At 59.2% G+C, this 8,977-nt stretch overlaps 1 pseudogene; it reads left to right on the forward strand.

The window, feature by feature from the left end:
• The first annotated feature begins 5,304 nt into the window (after positions 1 to 5,304).
• LOC136571082 (Fc receptor-like protein 2) lies at positions 5,305 to 8,745 on the forward strand (annotated as a pseudogene).
• The last annotated feature ends 232 nt before the right edge of the window (positions 8,746 to 8,977 follow it).

Raw genomic sequence — 8,977 nt, forward strand, 5'->3', positions numbered from 1 at the left:
TAAAGGTTCTTACCAAAGGGGAAGAGAAGGGAGTAGAAAGGGAAAAGGACAGAGAGAGAAACAGAAGACAGGGACAGCGTTACCGCAAGAAGCCCGGGCGCTCTGTGGGCAGCAGCTCGGCAGATGGAGTGTGTGTGCTTCAAGCCAGGGCGAGCCCTCATGGCTTTTGTGAGTGGCTGGGCGTGATTTCCAAGGACGGCACCTGCGCGTCTCTGGCATTGCGAGCGATGGCTGCAGGGGCTGCTGCGGGCTGGCTGCGGGCTGGTGCTGGGCACTGGTGGCTCTGGGCTGGCTGCCGCGGGCTGGGGCTGCCGTGGGCAGGTGCAGCAGGCTCGGGGCTGGGGGCAGCGTGGGAAACGCGGCAGAGGCGGCGGGTGGGTGCAGGCAGCATCCGCTCCGTCGGGGAAGCAATGAAGGAACGTCCAGGAGGAGCAGGAATGAGCTGCCTTGGGGAAGCAGCGAAGCAGGGAAGAACGGGTGCGGACAGGGAAGAAGGACCACCGGGAGGAAAAGGTGAGGAGGGGGAGTATCGGTGATATTTTTGCCTGATGACTGGGAGGAATGATGCATCTGACTCCATCTTTTCAGAAGGCTTATTATTTACTTTATTTTACTATATTATTCTATATCATATTACATTACATCTAAACTGAATCTGCCAAGCACTCAACTGCCCTCCACTGCACACAGTCTCATGACTGTCAGCCAACAATCCTGACATGCACACAGCTGGATTCAATTGGTCAGTGAATCAAAACACTCACACCAGAATCCAGTTACCAATTCCCTTCAGGTACACAATCTTCCACAATGCATTCCACTTGTGAAAAACACAGGAGCAGTAAATGAGGTAAGAATTGTTTGGATCATTTTTTGCTTCTCTCCCTGCTTCTCCCAGGTTCAGAGAATGGGAATCCCACAGGGGAGGAGGGCCAAACTGACCCCTCCAAGCAAGCCCCTGATCCCTCCAAGAAACGCAAAGCAAAACACTCCTGTTGTTCACAGTTTGCTGCTTATATTTGCAAAGGCTCCTCCCACAGCCCGATTTCCCGGGCATTTTTTCATAGACATTTTTCCCGGGCATCTGTCCCACCCACCAGTGGAAGTCACTCACAGCCCGATCACTGAAGCTTTCTCTCCCCTGATTCTCTGTTGTGTGATGCCTCACCAGGGACAGGGTTCCCAGCACATGGACAACCACAGAGTCATTTTTCAGTCATGTGTAGCATATGTTAAGACATAAATCAAATTGACATTTGTTCCTCTTAACCCCAGAGTGCTTAGTGGCTCTGCAATCCCCCTCCCAATGCTCCCACTAAGGTGCTTACTGGTGCCCGTCCCAGTTCCAAAGGGGTACAGGACCTGGTTCCCTGCTACTGGGACTAAAATGCAGTTCTTTGGTTAAACTGGCAGAAATGGTGTTTCTTTGTTCTGCTCTGTCAAGGAAGCTGAACAAGGTGGGAACCTCCCTTGGAATGGAAAATACAACCCCCATTACTCTGAACTATTATAACATTGAAATTATAGGGCCTTTAGGCAAAGATGTGAGAACAGGAATAACAGTTCTTTACCGGTATGTGCTGTGAGAAACAAGTTAATGGAAGTTGACTTTTGCTGGATATTATATGAATTGATATTATTGATGGTATTGTTGATTAAATATTGTGATGTTGTTAGTGTTGGGACAGTGATGTGTATTGTGGAGTGGCTGATGTTGTTGGGGTGCCCATCCAAGTGTGGGGCCCAGCCTGGGCCCAGCCATGGCCCAGCCCCACTGCACAGGGATGGCCATTGCCCAGCCCTGCTCTGCCCAGCCCCAGGTGGCAGCCAGCACGAGGATCTCCCCTGCCCCCTTGGCTTTGATTCTGGCAGCTTTAGAGCTGCTGCAGAGGTGAGAATTCTATGAGGGAGAAGGCCTGGCTGTGGTTTGCTCAGCCCTGCAAGAAGCACAAAGCCCAAAGGGAACCCAAGCAGTGGCTCTGGAAGGGCCTTTGATGGTTTTCAGAGCAGGGCTGGCTGGAAACTGCCCCTGCAGGCGCAGCTGAGAGGGAACCAGTCCGGAAATGCAGCAATTGATCATTTTGTCCCTCTTGGCAAGGGACTGAGGGAGCCCCAGAACTACTGCAAAGGCCCACAATGCTCTGCTAAACAAGCTTAAGTGGGCCTTCATTCTTGAACAAAACCTGCGGCCTTCTGAAACCTCATGGAAAGAATGTTTGGCCTCAGGCTGTGGTCATCAGATAAGAGAGAAAAGTGTGGAAATATAGAGCAGGAGCTCTGGCCATGGTGGGGAGTGACCCTGTCTGGATTCCAGGTGTCCCCAAAGCTGCTCCATCCCTGCATTTCTCACCTGAGTGAAAGGCTGAGGGTTTGCAGGAATTGTGGTGTAAAGCCACCAGAGGTGCTGCTGTGGATCCGAGACCTGCCTGGGGTCAGGCTCTGCCTTCCTTCCATTCGGGATCATGGAGAGGAGTCACGAGTGTTGTGCAGGGTGTGTGCCTGGCCCCGGGACACTGCTACGCTGCCACTGGGCACTGGGATCCAACCTGCTGCCTTGGCGGCTTCTGCCCGCTGCCGGCGGTGGTGCCGGGACCGATTGGTGGCCGTGAGTTTGCAAAAGGAGCGATTTGCCCTCCTCCCTCCCGCCCGAGGCCGCCATGGCCCCTGAGGGGATGGAGCTGGAGCGGGGCGCCCCCTGCTGGCCGGGAGTGCTCCCTGCAGCGCCCCCTGCTGGCCGCGGTTATAACTGCCAAAAAATCCAACAGTGCTGAGCGGGAGGGAAAGTTCTGGGTTTGTGTTGTTTGTTCCCTTCTGCTTTATGAATATCTCGGTAAAGAGCTGTTATTCCTTTTCCCCCATTTTGGCCTGCAAGCCTCATCATTTTTCAAATTTAAAAAATTATAGACATGGGTCTTCTTTCCATTCCGGGAATATTCCCACTTTCCTTGACAGAGATTTCTCATTTAAATGAAAGTCTTGACCCAGCCCTGCCAAACACAGGTTGTCTAAAATGTCTCCATTCATCCATTCATCAAATTTTCCTGTCTCTGACAACCCGCCCTGTACCATGGCTTGATACCGACTGCCCTGGCAAAAGGGGAGACTCCAGAACGCCCACCGGGCCTTTGTGAGATCATTGTGAGGGGAACACGACAGAGGAGGGGTTTGGGACAGGGACAAGAGAATCCAGAGCCTCCTGAAGGCTGCTTTGGCACCCAGAGCAATGAAGATCCACGGCTCTGCCAGGTTCCTCTGATGGAGGAAACATGCTGGGGGAAATGTCTGAGATTTGTTCCCTTTTGGGGGCTTTCCCTGGAAATCGTTCCTTCTTTGACCCTTTAGACTCTGAACCTTGTTGCTGTTGTTGTTGGTTTTATTCTCTCTCATTGCTGTTTCAGGAAATTGCTCTTCTCTCAGCCCTTTGGCATCTTTGTGCCTCAATGGGATGCAGGAGGGGCAGTTTTTAGTGGCAGCACAGACACGAGTGGGTGCCCATGGGTGGGGACCCCCAGTGCCCCCAGTTCCCCCCAGTGTCACAGCACATTCCCGTAGATGTCACCGGGTTCCCGCGGTCGCCCCTGGGGTCCCCGCAGCTCCGCGTTGGTCACCTGGGGATCCTGGAGGGTGGTGGCACGGGGGGATGCTGCGAGAGACACGGGCTGTGGGATCTGGGTGGGGTGACACTCATGGGTGACGTGTCCCTCTGCGTGTGTCCCCCCCGTACTCACCCCCTGCCCTCTTGGTGACCACGACGTGGGTGTACAGCACCTCCCCCTCCTCTGGGGGGGGCTGGGGGATCCGAGGGGGCCCTGAGGGAATAAAGGGGATGTGGGGGAGAGAATGGGAGGTCTTGGGGGTTGTGGTAAAAGGGGAGAGTGTGGTTTGAGCCCCCCACTCACCTTTCTTGCTGCTTCCTGGCAGCTTCAAAGGAAAGAGGGGAGGGGTGACTCCGGGGGATCCCCAGGGCCCTGACCCCTCTCAGGATTGCTTAACCCCCACAGGACCCTCAATTTCTCTCAGGACCCCAAAACATCTCTGGAGCTCCCAGAATCCATGAACCTCCCCAGTCCCCCCTACACACTCAGCCTCAATATCTGAAGCCCAGCAGGGAAAGAGACCCCCCCAGATACCCCCAGGGCCCCTGAAAGAACCCCCAACATCCCCGCAGGACCCTCCAGCACCTCCCCAAACCCCATCAGCACCCCCAGCCAAGGTCACAATTCTGGGGCTATGGGTGCTGCCCTATTGCTCCCTAACTCTGGGGGTCTCTACAGCTCCCTGGGACCCCTGTCCCCTCATTGTCACCCACCCAGGTGGTGCCACGGGCGCCAGGCTACAATGACACCCACCAGCAGGAGCAGGAACAAAAGGGCCCCACCCACCCTTGTGGCCACTGCAAGTAACAGAAGGGGACACATCAGGGTTACCCTGAACCCTGGGTGTCCTGCACTCCCTGATGACCCCGTGTGGCCCCACCTTTGTTGCAGTGTCACAGCCACAACCAGCTCAGTGCTGGGTGCCTGGAACACGCAGTGCAGGTCCAGCTGGTTGGTGGCCACACACCAGTAGGTGCCCGAATGTCCCACTTCGATGTCTCCAAGATCCAGGAGGGGACCCCGGGCCACCTCCTGCCCATTGTGCAACCAGGTGAAGGTGACAGGGGCTGAGCCCACCTGCACCGAGCAGCGCAGGGTCACCGTGTCCCCCTCCAGCAGCGCCTGTGTAGGCACCTGCAGCACCATCCCGTCTGGGGGACAGAGGGATCCTGTAACATCCCATGGCACCAAGACCTCCCCACTGGGTCACACCCAGTGCACCAGGGGTTCCCAGTGCCAACACTGGGATCCCCCCGGTCTGGGATGCTCTGGGATGTCCCCAGAGCAGGGGATGGGCTCTGGTCACACCAGGGGGTGACCCATGGAGCAGAGCACACCCAGAGACCTTGGGGTTCCCGTGGGTGCCAGGCTGGGGACACCCAAACCTCCCTCACCATTTAAGACAGTCACAGGGAGGCTGAACCTGGTGCTGGGTCTGTCACACTCACAGGTACCACTCTCGGTGAAAGTGAAATAGGCCGGTCCCTGCTGCCCTCAGAGCTGCCCGTCCTTGTACCATGTCGTGGCACCGGCGGTCCCCGAGCCCTGGCAGGTCAGTGTCACCCGGTCCCACAGCATCACAGGTCTCCAAGGGGGCTCCACCAGGAGCTGGGTGGTCTGGGCACCTGTGGGTGACAGGGGACACCAGCCTGCCAAGGCCAGTGAGGGGCTGGGGACAGCGGGGTGGGGCCATGGCATCCCCCGAGGGATGGCCGGGAAGGTGGCGCTGCTCCTGTGGGGTGAGTGCCCCGGGCACAGGCCTGACACCCTGGGGATGGGGAGGGCAGGGGGCACAGGGGGGCTGTGGGGTCCCCTGAGGTCTCCAATGCAAGCAGAGCCAGAGCATGAGGTCACCAGAGCCATGGGGTGGCTGTGGGGATAGAGGAAGGGGGACAGGAATGTACTGCTGTCCCCTATGGGGACAGTTTGGGGACATCTCCCACACCCTGTTCCCCCGGTGCCTCTGTCCCCACAGTGCCACCCCCACCCAGCCCTGTCCCTTCTCCCTTCCAGCCCAGACCCTCGGCCTCACTGGTGAGTCCTCAGGGGATGCCATGGCCCCACCCTGCTCTCCCCAGCCCCACACTGGCCCTGGCAGGCTGGTGTCCCCTATCACCCACAGGTGCCCAGACCACCCAGCTCCTGGTGGAGCCCCCCTGGAGGCCGGCGGTGCTGTGGGACCGGGTGACACTGACCTGCCAGGGCTTGGGGACTGCCGGTGCCACAACTTGGTACAAGGATGGGCAGCTCTAGGGGCAGCAGGGACTTGACCACCTGAGTGTCACTGAGAGTGGCACCTACACGTGTGACAGACCTGGCCGTGGGCACAGCCCCCCCCGTTAGAGTCTTAGATGGTGAGTGGGGATCTTAAATCATCTGGGTGGCCGCTGATAGATCTGGGTGGGCTCCACTCTGTGGGTGGCCTCACACCCCTTGTGTGGTGCCCTGCACACAGGAACATCCCAGTTCATCCCAGTGCACCCACATGTCCCCAGTGCCATGGGGACCCTCCTTGGACCTGTCTCAAGCCTCTCACTGAGATGGGACCCTCCTGTCCCACAGATGAGCTGGTGCTGCAGGTGCCAGCACGGGCACTGCTGGAGTGGGACACAGTGACCCTGCGCTGCCGGAGCTGGCAGGACAACCCGGTCACCAGGGTGCAATTTTACCGGGAGGAGAAGGATCTGTGGGGGTCCCTCAGGGGAACCGAGCTGTCCCTGTCCCCTCTGCAGCTGCACCACAGCGGTCACTACAGCTGCAGTGGCTTTGTGAAGCCCTTTCTTTCACGGTCAGCAGCAGTGACAGTGACAGTGCACGGTGAGCACCCCCACAGTTGGAATTCTGATCTCCTGACACCTCCAAAGCCCCTTCCCAGCAGACTCAGAGTCACAGTCCTCACCTCCCCTCTCCTTCCCTGAGCTCTTATTAGTGCTGGTGCGTGAGGGTCCCCCCAAGCCCACCCTGGGGTCCCCCCTGACTGTCAGCTGCCTCAGCACCCCCAGCCCCCTGCAGCCCAGAGCCCCCCTCCTGAATGTGTTCTACTGGGACGGGCAGGACCCCTGCGGGCCCCCCGCAGCTGCTGGTGCCCGCCCTGGGGGTCTCCCACTCGGGGAATTACAGCTGCCAGGTGCACTCCGAGGGAGGGCCGTGCGGAAGAGCAGAGCCCGGCTCTGTGTCATGGTGCACAGTGAGTGCGGGGATGGGCACGGGGATCCCTCACAGTCTGCTCGGGTCCCCCATCACTCTCTGGGGACCTACACCAGTGCCAGGAGACCCCATCCCTCACTGGGTCCCTTCACCCCTCCCTAGGTCCCCTCACCCCTCTCTGAAGTCCCATCACATTCCCCAGGTCTCACCATCCCCTCCCTTGGGTCCCTGTACCCTCCCTGGATTCAGCCCCCTCCCTCACCAGGTGTCCCTTCCCTGACCCCCCATCCTTCCTCGGAGTCCCTTTCAAGACCCCCCAGTCTCTTCGCCCCCTCTCCCTCACTGGGATCCCTCTTCCCCTCCCTTACCCCCCAGGTCCCTCACTGTCCCCTTCTGTCACCCCCTCCCACAGGGGTCCTGCTCTCGGGGGTGTCTCTGTCAGCACAGCCCCCCAGGGGACAGGTGGCACTCGGGGACTGCCTGGTGCTGAGCTGCGTGGTGGCCACAGGGACAGGTCCCCTGTCCTTCTCCTGGCACCGGGAGGGCTCGGGGGCACTGCTGGGCACCGGCCCCCACCTGGAGCTGCACCACGTTGGGGACAATGACAGCGGCCAGTACCAGTGCCGGGTCAGCAATGGGGACAGCGTGGCCGAGAGTGACCCCCTGAATGTCACCGTCCTTGGTGAGTGGGACCCTCGGGCTGGGAGTGACCCTAACCGCAGCACCCCCATCCCACCTCACCCAGTGCCAGCCTTCTTTATGTCCCCACAGTGCCTGTGGCCAATGCCACCATCACCCCCAGTCCCCCATCACACCAGGTGCATGCAGGTGACAACGTGACCCTGCGCTGCTCAGTGCAGGTGGGCTCAGCCCCTGTCACCTTCACCTGGCTGCACAACGGGAAGGAGGTGGCCCAGGGTCCCCTTCTGGAGCTCAGGGACATCGATGTGGGACATTTGGGCACCTACCAGGGCATGGCCACCAACCAGCTGGGACAGGACGGGCACCGCGTGTTCCGGGCACTCAGCCCTGAGCTGGCCCTGGAGGCGACAGCGTGGGACACAGAGAAACACAGGGTCACAGGTGGAGTCACACAGGGTTACTCAGGGATGCAAGACCCCTGGGGTGATGGGTGACCCTGATGTGTCCTCCTCTGTTTCTTGCAGTGGCTGCAGGGGTCAGTGGGGCCCTTTTGTTCCTGCTCCTGCTCGTGGGTGTCATTGTTGCCTGGCACCGGTGGCACCGTGTCGGTGGGTGACAACGGGGACGGGGGTCCCAGGGAGCTGTAGAGGCCCACATAGTTCAGGAGCGATAGGGCAGCACCCACAGCCCCAGAAATGTGACTTTGGCTGGGAGTCCTGTAGGGTTTGGGCAGTTGCTGGATGGTCCTGCAGGGATGTTGGGGGTTCTTCACGGGGGTCCTGGGGGTGTTTGGGTGGTCTTTGTCCCAGCTGGGTTTGGGTGTTTGAGGCTGACTTGGTTGGGGCCACTGGAGAGGTTCACAGATTCTGGGGGGTTTCAGGGATGCTTGGGCATCCCATGGGGGTTCAGCAATCCTGAGAGGGGTCAGGGCCCTGGGACCCCACAGTGACTCCTCCTCTCTTTCTTTTGCAGCTGCCAGGAAGCACCAAGAAAGGTGAGTGGGGAGCTCAAACCACACTCTCCCCTTTTACCCCAACCCCCGAAGACCTCCCATTCCCTCCCCCACATCCCCTTTATTCCCTCAGGGCCCCCCCGGATCCCCCAGCCCGCCCAGAGGAGGGGGAGGTGCTGTACACCCACGTCGTGGTCACCAAGAGGGCAGGGGGTGAGTACGGGGGGGACACAAGCAGAGGGACACGTCACCCACCAGTGTCACCCCACCCAGATCCCACAGCCTGTGTCTCTTGCAGGGTCCCCCCTTGCCACCACCCTCCAGGGTCCCCAGGTGACCTACGCAGAGCTGCGGGGACCCCAGGGGCGACTGCAAGAACCCGGTGACATCTACGGGAATGTGCTGTGACACTGGGGGGAACTGGGGGCACTGGGGGTCCCCACCCATTGGCACCCACTCGTGTCTGTGCTGCCACTAAAAACTGCCCCTCCTGCACCCCATGGAGGCACAAAGATCCCAAAAGAGCTAAAAGATGAACAATTTCCTGAAACAGCAATGAGAGAGAGTAAAACCAACAGCAAGAGCAACAAGCTTCAGAGTCCAAAGGATCAGAAAACGAATGATTTCCTGGGAAAGCCCC

The sequence above is a fragment of the Molothrus aeneus genome, unplaced genomic scaffold, assembly GCF_037042795.1.
Source record: "Molothrus aeneus isolate 106 unplaced genomic scaffold, BPBGC_Maene_1.0 scaffold_60, whole genome shotgun sequence".
NCBI classification, from domain to species: domain Eukaryota; kingdom Metazoa; phylum Chordata; class Aves; order Passeriformes; family Icteridae; genus Molothrus; species Molothrus aeneus.